The sequence below is a fragment of the Psammomys obesus genome, unplaced genomic scaffold, assembly GCF_907164565.1.
Source record: "Psammomys obesus unplaced genomic scaffold, mPsaObe1.curated_primary_1811, whole genome shotgun sequence".
Classification (NCBI taxonomy): Eukaryota; Metazoa; Chordata; class Mammalia; order Rodentia; family Muridae; genus Psammomys; species Psammomys obesus.
In genome coordinates, this window is record NW_026593982.1 from 1 (window position 1) to 10,062 (window position 10,062).

The window sequence follows — 10,062 nt, forward strand, 5'->3', positions numbered from 1 at the left end:
TTCAAAGTGCTTGGTCAAAGGCTGAAGAAAGGCTTGCAACTGGAGTTGTCTAATCCCAAAGTTGGCATTCATAATGACTGAGGCTTGGTTTATGCCTAATGCAGCACTGAAGAGCAGTTCATTCTGGAGTCTTGAAGGAAAAGGAGCCAAGGTCTGTCCTAGTAACTGAGTATCATGGCTTGTATGTGTATACAAATTAAGATTTGTCAACACTGATGCATAAAATATGGCCTCCCTCCTCCATATCATGTTGGCTTCTCTCATCACCATCCAACCAAGAACTCTCTCCAGAGTTCTGTTTGGAGGGACATGCTGCCTCAGCTACTGTTTGTTCTGTGGTGAGGAGGAAGGCCATCATCGCTGAGCACGGCAGCTGTTCTTGTCTTTCTGCTCAGCCTCACAGCTTACTGTGAGAGTGAGGGACCCACACTTCAGTCATCTGGGAGCTTTTGTAAGACACAAGTGCTTGTCCCAGTGAAGTCTGGACCAAGCTGGGCACAGGTCCTCTGCTTTAGCAGATTCACTTGCACAGTCAGCACTTCTCTCTGGTCATCTTACCACTTTTTCCCCGTGAGGACACCCTGGTCGGAGGTGTCCTTTTGTAGTAGAAATCAACAAGCTCTTTGTTTTGTTTTGTTTTGTTTTGTTTTGTTTTGTTTTGTTGGGGTCAGGGTTGCTGCATGAATGTCTGTGCCCCATGCGTAGTGCCTGTAGAGGCCAGAAGAGAGCATCCCTGAGACTGGCTGTGAGCCATGCTGTGGAGGCTGGAAGACAACCCAGATCTGCTGGAACAGCAGCCAGTGTTCTTAACCGTGGGCCATCTCTCCAGCCCCGGAAGCAACAGGCTTAGCATGTGTTGCTCTACTCTGCAACCTTCATCAGGGCTTCTCAGCATAGTGGCTCCGTCCCTAGGTGGCTCTTGGAAATAAATGTAGAGGCAGCTATTAGTTTTTGGTTATCACAATGATCAGGAAGAATCATGCTATTTAGAGAGCAAGGATTAGGAATGTTAAGGACCCTTTACTCCCTCATGATAAAAAGCTGTCTCACCGAATACGACAACTGTATCTCCATCAGGCAGCAGCGATGGGCGCCAGACACTCCGAAATCAAGCTTTGAATTGACCTCTGTGTGAAAATGCTCTTAATTCAGCTGCCTCAGTGTACCAGGGCTGTACTCACTGTCCAGCCTGGTGAGTTCCCTTAGATTCCACAAACTCCCCAAGGGGAAATTTTTGTCTTTCAAATATGTTCATGTAATACTTAGGTAGCAGAGAACCATCTCTGACATCTCTTTCCCCTTTCCATGCAGTCATGTGTAACCTGTCCCTAAGACTCAAAGGCTGCTCATCATCCAGCATAACCCAGCTTGTTCTGACTGGTGTGGTGTTCTTAATACCCATGGCATTAAAGGTTTTCTCTCAAGTGTGGAGAAAATAGAGAAGGGAAGAAAGAAGAGGCATCGCTGCCTTCCGGGAAGATCTGAAATGCTATGACTGGTACTAACTTCCGGTTGATTACCATGCCCTCGATCTAGCTCCAAACCGACCCCCTCCAGACCTGTTGGCTCCTTTTCCTACCTTAGCTGCTATTCCTGCTCACTCAGGCTGGCGGAGCATATAATTATGTTTGCAGTAGAGGCTACAAATGCCCACACAATCTCTGGTGTTTCTTTCCTCTGGCATACATTTCTTCAGTCCCTTTCCACAAGGTGAGGGGACATGACCAGTTTGGGCCAGTGGGCTGTGAGTGGAAGGATGAGAGTCACTTCCCTCTTCCGGCATTTATTTCTTCGGCAGCTGTGATGGAGAAGGAACTTGCCAACAGCCCTATCTCCCAGGAGCGCCATGAGTGTAGCCTGTCACTGAGGCCTGAAGGCTGCTCTTCAGCACAGCATATTCCAGCTTGCCCTGGCTGATTTAATGTTCTTTTGACTTCTCAGTCTTGGCACCTTTCAAATAAAACATGAGTTTGAGGTTGGCTTTACCCCTAAAAGAGGTCTCTGGAAGTTTCCCCACCAGTGAAGTGTTGATAGTGATGGTACAGATGTTTCGGGGACTGCAAAGACTAAACAGGCCTGCACCAGCACTGTTTATGCCATAGTGCCTGGCAGAGAGCCAGGGCTGTGACTGCCACTTGTTATTCTTCCTGCCGATCTAAACTTGACTTTGCCTGCCCTGCCCCAAATCCTCACTGGAGTCTTTGGCTTTGGATTCCAAGAGTCCATCTAACGTCCTCTGTCTAAAAGGCCACCAGTCCAGACTGCTTCCGGCTTCAAACTTCTCTGCACCGCCCTGAACAGGACATGGCTTGCTGTAGGCACTGTGCTATCTGGGTTTTCACTGCTGGGCCAAGGGCTTCAATCACTTTGATCACTATTGAGAACACATCTCTGCCAAGTACAGGAGAAGAATCAGCCAAGCGTAATGGAAGAAATCGAATAACTTTTTCAATGAGAACCTGGCATGTCTGAAAACCATGTCAAAATGTCCAAATATCCCCTTTGTAGTGTGTTATGGAATAATTAAATTAGTACAAGCAGCTAAATCTGCTCTTTTGTTCTGACACCCCAAACACCCACTTACATTAACATAAAATGAATTTATTCTGCATTTGTGTGTCAACGCTGTCTGTTCAGGGAATACCGGAGCTTGTCCCTAGAGCGCTGGGAGATAATTACAGGTTATAATTATAGGTCAGATGCCTTCTTTCAGCCCCCTAGACCTCTATTCTCAGCATAACTCTGCATTTTCCCAGGTCTCCAGAGTTAAGAAAGGCAGAGGTAATTTACTCGGTAAAAGGAGGGGTGAATTACTCCCCCAGAAACACAGAACAGCCGCTTTCATCATCCCTAGGTTCTGTCCACACACTGATGCAGGCAGTCCTGCCACTAATGTGTCGCCTGATCTCATAGGGCCTCTTCAGACTGGAACCAAGCTGCTGGAATGTTTGAACAAAATAAAATCCTGGCCCCGAAGAAATTTGTCCTGGTGTCTTTCAAGGTTGCTATTGCGTCTGTTCAAAGCATCCTCTGCTGTGCTCTGCTTCCCTCGCTTGGCGCTAGCTCTGCATTCTCGTTCCTCTAAACGGCCTTCTGGGGCATTTCAGGAAACAAGCTACATCTGTGTGCCTTGACGCATCTGCAAACTTGAATTTCCCCTTTCCATCAAGTTCAATCTCAACAAGATTGAAGATATGTTCATGTAAGATATGTTCGTGTAAACCACTAATTCATTGGCCCTTTAAGTGCAGAACACAACAGAGGCACTGATCACACCCAGAGGGTGAGTCGGCAGCCCCACGTCTCTGGGAAGTGGGAAGGGTGGAGGCAGGAGCATGCAGAATCTCCTACCAGCAGTAGCTGATGAACAGTGGTCCAGTAGCTATTCCATAATTGAGCAGTCTTAACTGCGTGGGTTCCATGATTTACTGAAACTCTGGTGCAGTGATTTTCAATTCTTGGAACCCACTGGATCTCGCTGGCTGCACTGCCATGTGCTTCTCATTACAGCCCGATGGCACAGGAAAGAGATGAACAGGAAAGGCCAGGCTTGGAAGAGGGAGCAGACAGAGCTAGTCCTGATTTTGGGCAGTTCTAACCAGGAGGGAGGTGCTGAACAAAAATTCTTCCCATCAACAAAATAAGAATCATCCTGCCTGCCTCCCAGACAAGGCACCTTGGGTCCTTGTGAAAGAGAATGGAGGTCTGGGCACCTCACCTAAGTCTGGACTCTCAAATGTTCCTTTAGTAGTTAGTCAGTGAGAACCAAGGTCTTTTTCCAGAGAAACAACACCCTACCTAGGTCCCAGTCTAGGGTGACAAACATCTGTCTGTATCCATTCCACATGTGTCCTTGGCTCTGGGGTACCACACTCCCTCACAGCCCTGCAGACCAGCACCACCTTGGAATGCCCAGTGGAAGTGTGAGGAAGTGACAAACTGGGCTTCCTTGGTTTGGGGCAGGGAAGAGCTAGAGACACTGGTTGAACAAAAAGTACGTCTTTAGCTACTCTCTTCTCAGTGTTCTGTTTTTGAAATCTTTATGGCCTGCCTGTCATGGCCAGCATTTCCCTGAGACTGGAGATGGAAAACCTGCCTTCTTTCTCTACATAAAGAAGATTAGTATATGGCGTGTGAATGCACAGTTCAGGGTCAAAGGACCCTGCCAGAAAGGAAAAGTACACCCATGTCTATGTTGGAGCTGAAGACCCCTGGGAGACCCGAGAGAGACTCCCTGTTGTTCTTTTCTGGATAGGGGCCTTCTGAGTCTGACTTTTCAAATCCCTGATTGAATTCCCAGCAAACTACTCTTCCCAACTCTAACCAGAAAAGCATGTTTATATAAACACGAAATTCCGTCAGTGTAAAGCGCTGTGCGGCCCAGTTGCCAGAGCCCCTAATAACGCCCTATTGTGTTACCGTGGTGTTCAGGGTTATCATTATACAGTCTTTGCTCCTGGTTGAGAAAACACGACATTCCATTAACTATATAATCTGGGCTCCCTCCAGGCCAGAGGTGCATCCTGCTCGGAGCCGAAATGAGCTGAGCTTTAATGCCACAGAAAAGCGAACTGACTGCAGGAGGGAAGGGCACTTCAGGAGTGGGGAGAGCAGCCACAGACTCGTTCCCTATGATCCACTGTTCTGCCTGTAGCCAGCACCCCAGCAGGCAAGGGTTCAGAGGCCCAAGCACAAACCTAGTCAGCATTCTTTCCCTTCCCACTTTGCTGCGGTCAGTGATGCACAGCAGTGTCTAGGGAGTTCCTTTCCAGGACAGAGGACTCTGTAGGACTACCCTGTGTCCTGTTTGCCATGCCTGCCTGGTGGCCCATCCTCCAGCTCTGGACTCAGAAGTCGCATCGATTTGCCTGTGGTAGGGACTAAGCTGGAGGTGTGCACACAACATAGAAATTCTAGCACACTTTTCATTCGGCACAAACATACCGCAGAGAGACAATGATAGGAAGCCAGAGCCCTGGAATTAAATGAGAAAGGGGTAGAATGCAGTTCATGGACCACAGGCCCTCTCTGCACAATCCTTAAGAATTCAAAGTCACATTTTGTTGAATATAAAACTGGTATGTTTATTGTAGAGAAATTTGGAAAATCAGATGTTAAAACTCAGCTTCTGGAGAAGAATGCTATCCTAACAGTAAGTGTACACACACACACACACACACACACACACACACACGGCTATTAGTTTTGTTTTGCTCTGTTCTGAGACTGGATCTAGTTACTTCGCTCAGGTTGGCCTTGGTCTCCCAAGTGTTGGCATCAAGCCTGGCCTTGCTGCTTACCAAGGTGGAATGCACACAATGTTTGCAAACATAAGAGCGTAAGTATTAGCTGTTTCTCCTGAAATATCTTGCAAACATGCACGCTGTGCAATGGGCGGCCAGCGCTCCGCATGCTTCGTGGCTTACTAAGTCCCATTGTTGGACATTTAGGTAACTCTCAGCATTTTGCTACAAGCAGCGCTAACACAGGCACACAGTAAGGGGCTCCTTTTGAACGCTTTTTTTTTTTTTAAGATAAAGAGCCATTGGATGGAAAAGAAGACCTTTAGCTGTGCCAAAAGCACATGAAGGTTTCTGCTGATCATCTTGTTGTCCTCACTACTCATATGGTGGCCATATGAGACTATTTAATTTAAACAAAATTAAAAGTTCATTTGCATGAGGAACACATATGGCAAGTAGCTACTGTCCTGGGCAGCAGGAACTCAGCTCTTCTGCCTTTCTAAAAAAAAAAAATTCTACCATGCAGTTCAAGTCCACAAGACCACCAGTCCAGACTGTCCCTAGCAAGACAGGACACAAGTGGCCAGCGCTGGACACTGTAATGCCTTAAAAAACTCTGCCAGCCTAATGCACACTATCCTGTTTGAGCCTTTTCATTTCTTTAATTATTAGCGATTTGGAATGCTATTGTTCATGCATTAACTTTCACATATTTTTCTTTGGAAATTAAGATGTTAGGCTATTTTCTGACTAGCTTTTCCATACCAAGATCAGTCTTCAGAGAGTAAATTAGGTTGCAGAACCTTTGCAGCTTACTGCATTTCCCTTATGCTAGTGTCCCCCCCCCCCCAAGAACACAGTGCTCAGCTAGCCAAATCGCCCTCTGTTCTTCTTCCTGGCTTTTGTGTTCCTGTCATTCTCTGTAGACACAAGCCTGAGGCTACACAGATATCCCTCACCATTTGCCAAAGAACATTAAAATAATAATAATAATAATAATAATAATAATAATAATAATAATAATGACTTCATTACCCACTTATTTAAGTGCTCACAGGTACTTATGTATTTTTTCTGCTTTGTCCACATACTCTTTGAACTTACCAAACTGTTTTCAATAGTTTGCCTTCTAGTGCATTTCAGTATTTGCAGAGAAATTATGTCTTTACTATTCTTTTCCAAAAGAAAAAAAACTTATGCCTTTTGACCTAGTTGTTCTCCTCTCAGAAATAATACTGAGATGATTCTTTTGAATCCCTTCCATCACCTGAAGAAATTTCATTTACAAATTGGACCAAAAGTTCAGTTCAAATTATAGATTTGGTATAGATGTGGGACACCTGGTTATGTTCATAGCACCTGGGCCGTCCTATGGGGATATGGTGATTTTGCTTGTTCACGTTTCCCCATGGGCCTCTTGGAACTGGTTGGGCTGTGGCTTTTGTTGTTATTGTTTGTTTGCTTGTCTTTTGAGGCAGTCTTAATTGGTAATCCAAATTTGCTTTAAACTCACTATGTAGCTCGGGAGCCCACGATTACCTTGAACTCCTGCTCCTTTCACCTCCACCTCCCAACTGCAGGGCTTCCAGGCATGAACCACCTCCACAGTAGGTCTATGGTACAGGGGAACAAACCCAGCGCTTAGGCACTCTAGGCAAGCATCCTGCTAACTGAGGGGCAGCACCGGCCCCAAAGTCCCCTCCCAAGGGCACAGTGGGGACCCCCTTTGGTACCAGAGTCTCCCTGACTCAGAAGCGCCAGCTCCCACCTGCTAAAGTAACAAACGAGTTCTTTTCTTAGCCCAGGCCTGAATTCTAGTATCCAACTCCTTGTAAATCTGCAAGAGAGAGTGCTCACTTTTTATCCAAAAGAACCTGGAGCTCAGCACAGTTTTTCTGCGGAAAAACCCAACCCCAGCAGCAACTGCGAAGCACATTTGGTGTCCAGCAGCCAGCTTATTTTTCAGGACTCTTGTTCCAACTCCCAAATACTTTCCAGTCTGTGAAATTCATCTCCCCACCACTGTAACTGCAAACGCCTGCCTCTCCTGGCACTGGCACGGAGCTAAGGAGCCTGGATCTTGAGGGACTTTTTATGTTGTAGCTGCTTCTCAGCAGAGCGTGTGAACCGTACTTGAGTGACTGCAACTTGGCAACCCTGTGGGGTTCTGGAAAGTATCGAACTGGCCTTAAGTCCATTTTAGTAAGGAGGCCAATCACGCTGGCTTCCCTGGCAGCCCATCAGTCAAAAGCCAACAGCGCAAACTTACCTACAGCTCAGTTCTGAAGGCAAAGGGCTCTGGGGGCATTTGCCAGTATCTGAAATCATTTTTGGTTGCTAACACTTAGACGGAAGAGTGGCAGTGAATTTGGCATCTGTCTATAGGGTAGGGAGCAGGACTGGTGCTCAGCACCCTATGGGGGTTGGGGGGGGGCTGCGAAGTCCGCACAAAGGACCAGCTGGAGCCCCAGAGGTAGAGACTCCATGGCTTGGACTTCCACTGAGTGCCCAGGGTCATCAGGCATCATGCCATGAGAACAAAGACTGCATTTTGTGGCCGGACATTTGTAAAAGGAAAAGGCTGGCTTTTAAGAGTGCCCTCGCCTCTAACTTTGGAAGTGTCTGAAAGTTCTACCTCTTGTTGTAATCCCTTCTCCTCAAGGTGGGAAATAATCAGACAGCTAGAGCCAACTGCATCCTCCCGGGACTCGCAAGCATCAAGAAAAACAGACTAAGCAGCCTAGATGCCCCTCAGCTGGGGACCGGAGCCCAGCTGTGTCTTGCCCTGGGGGACCGCCCGCCCCAAAGCAGCATCCTCTAGGCACTTACTTGTCCAGGATGAAATAAAGATCGAAGCCCCCGTAGCAAGCTGGTCCGCCGTCCTCGCGGCGGCCCCCGTGTCCGGCGCACACCAGCACGAGCGCAGCCACGCAGAGTCCCCGCAGGCCCGCGCCCAGGCACCCGGCGCGGTCCATGCTGCAGCCCGTCCGCTGGCCTCTCTTGTGTCCGTGGGACATCAGGGACGCGCCATAGGCGGCCTGGGCTCCGTTCGGGTCCCCAGGCTCCCTGAAAACGCCCGGAAGCAATTGTCCAAAGAAGTTCAAGGATTTCGCTCTGGTTTCCGCTGATTCTGCGCCGGGGTTTCGGGTTTCAGGGACCCCAGGGCGCTCTGCTCTGTGGAGCTCCTGGGCTCGGGCCTCTAGGCCGCTCCCAGGCTGTGCTTGAAGATTTGCAGTCAAGGCGGTTCCGTCCCGACGGCTCTTTGTCCTAGATTTTGAGTATGATGGGGTGGGTTTTCAAATTGTTCTTGGTTGGGGCAGTGCGGTGTCTTTGCTCCCTCCCCTCTCCCCTCCTTAGTTTTTTTGGGGGGAAGAAAGTCTAAAGAGTGCCACCTTGTGGCCAGGGGCGGCGAAAGTGTTGGGGTCGGTTAGACTTTGGCTGGGGCAGGATTGGGTGGGGACATTTTGGTGAGGAAGGATAAATCCTTGAGTTTTCAGGTGAGCTGCTCACCTTTAATTAACCCTTCTTGTCTCGCTTCTTGCCTTTCCCACGACCACCTCTCCATTCCCTCTAGCCTTCCGTGCTTTCGTTCTCTTTTCCTCTTCTGCATCTGCGGATACAGTCACTGTAAACATTTGATGAAAACTCATTTCCTTCAAGCAGTGTGGCTCTGGCTCCAGCTCCAGGCCAGGACTTCTCAAACAGGAGCTCTTGTGCAAATGAAGCACAAGGGAAAAAAACAAGGCCTTCGTGAGCTGAGCCATCAGGTGATCTTAGTTTTATTGCTACTCACAAAGATTGAGATCTGCACTCGCGATGCCGCTGGACAGAGTTCTTGAGGGCTTGGACCGGCCCAAGCATCTAGATTTTCTCATCTCCAAGCTCTTTGTTTCTGCCTGTAAACTTTGCCTTTCCCTCCCTGTCTCTGATGAAGCACTGAGGAAGTAAACAAGGATCAAGAGATCAGGTACTGTCCCACAGGTCATGTGCTTGCCTTCCTAGAACTAAGGGTTTGAGTCTCAATTCCCACAGGACATAGGTCTAGCTTCTTCACCCACTCTGGAAGTCACTGCAAGTCTGTCTCCATTTCTAGGCTCTTCTAGATAGGCACACCTGTTGCCTCTGCTCAGGAGCCTCTGAGACCTTCACCCTCCATCCGACCATCCTGGTAGTTTTCCAAAGCATACACCATGAAATTCCAGTATCTTGGAATGTTTTATTCATCAATTGTGCTTTTGAACGAGCACATTGCCAGTGAATTGCACTAGCTCCCCTCTGAGGTGACCTCCAGCGTTGCCCAGACTCAGTTCACACACCTCCCACCTAGGTATCGCATATGTGACTTACGTCACTGTGCGGATTTGATGCTGTCTGGTTTTTGAGACATGGGTATGAGATATTGTGGCTCCCCCTCTTCCTGGATCACTTACTCTGAGGACACCCAGTGGCAACCATAGGAAACCCAGGCACCACACCCTGGTAACTTGGGTGCTGATTCTCCAGTGCCTTGCCAAGTCTTCAGGTGACTGCAGCGTCTGAGATCCGAGCAGGCACCTTACCTGGCTCCCCTGAGTCCTGACCCAAGGAAAGCAGGAGACAGTTTTTTACCTGTGTTCTAAGCTGCTGGCTTCAGGGGTGGTTTGTTATGCAATAGCTGGTAACTAACAAATGCCTCATCATTTTAAACAGTGGAGAAATTCTGTAGGATAAAAATGATTCAACAGTTTCCCAGACTTGCTTGTCTATGAAGCTATTTTCAGGTAACACCTTCTGGCACCCACATTTTGGGAATGACTATATGCAGAAAAAGAAAAAAAAA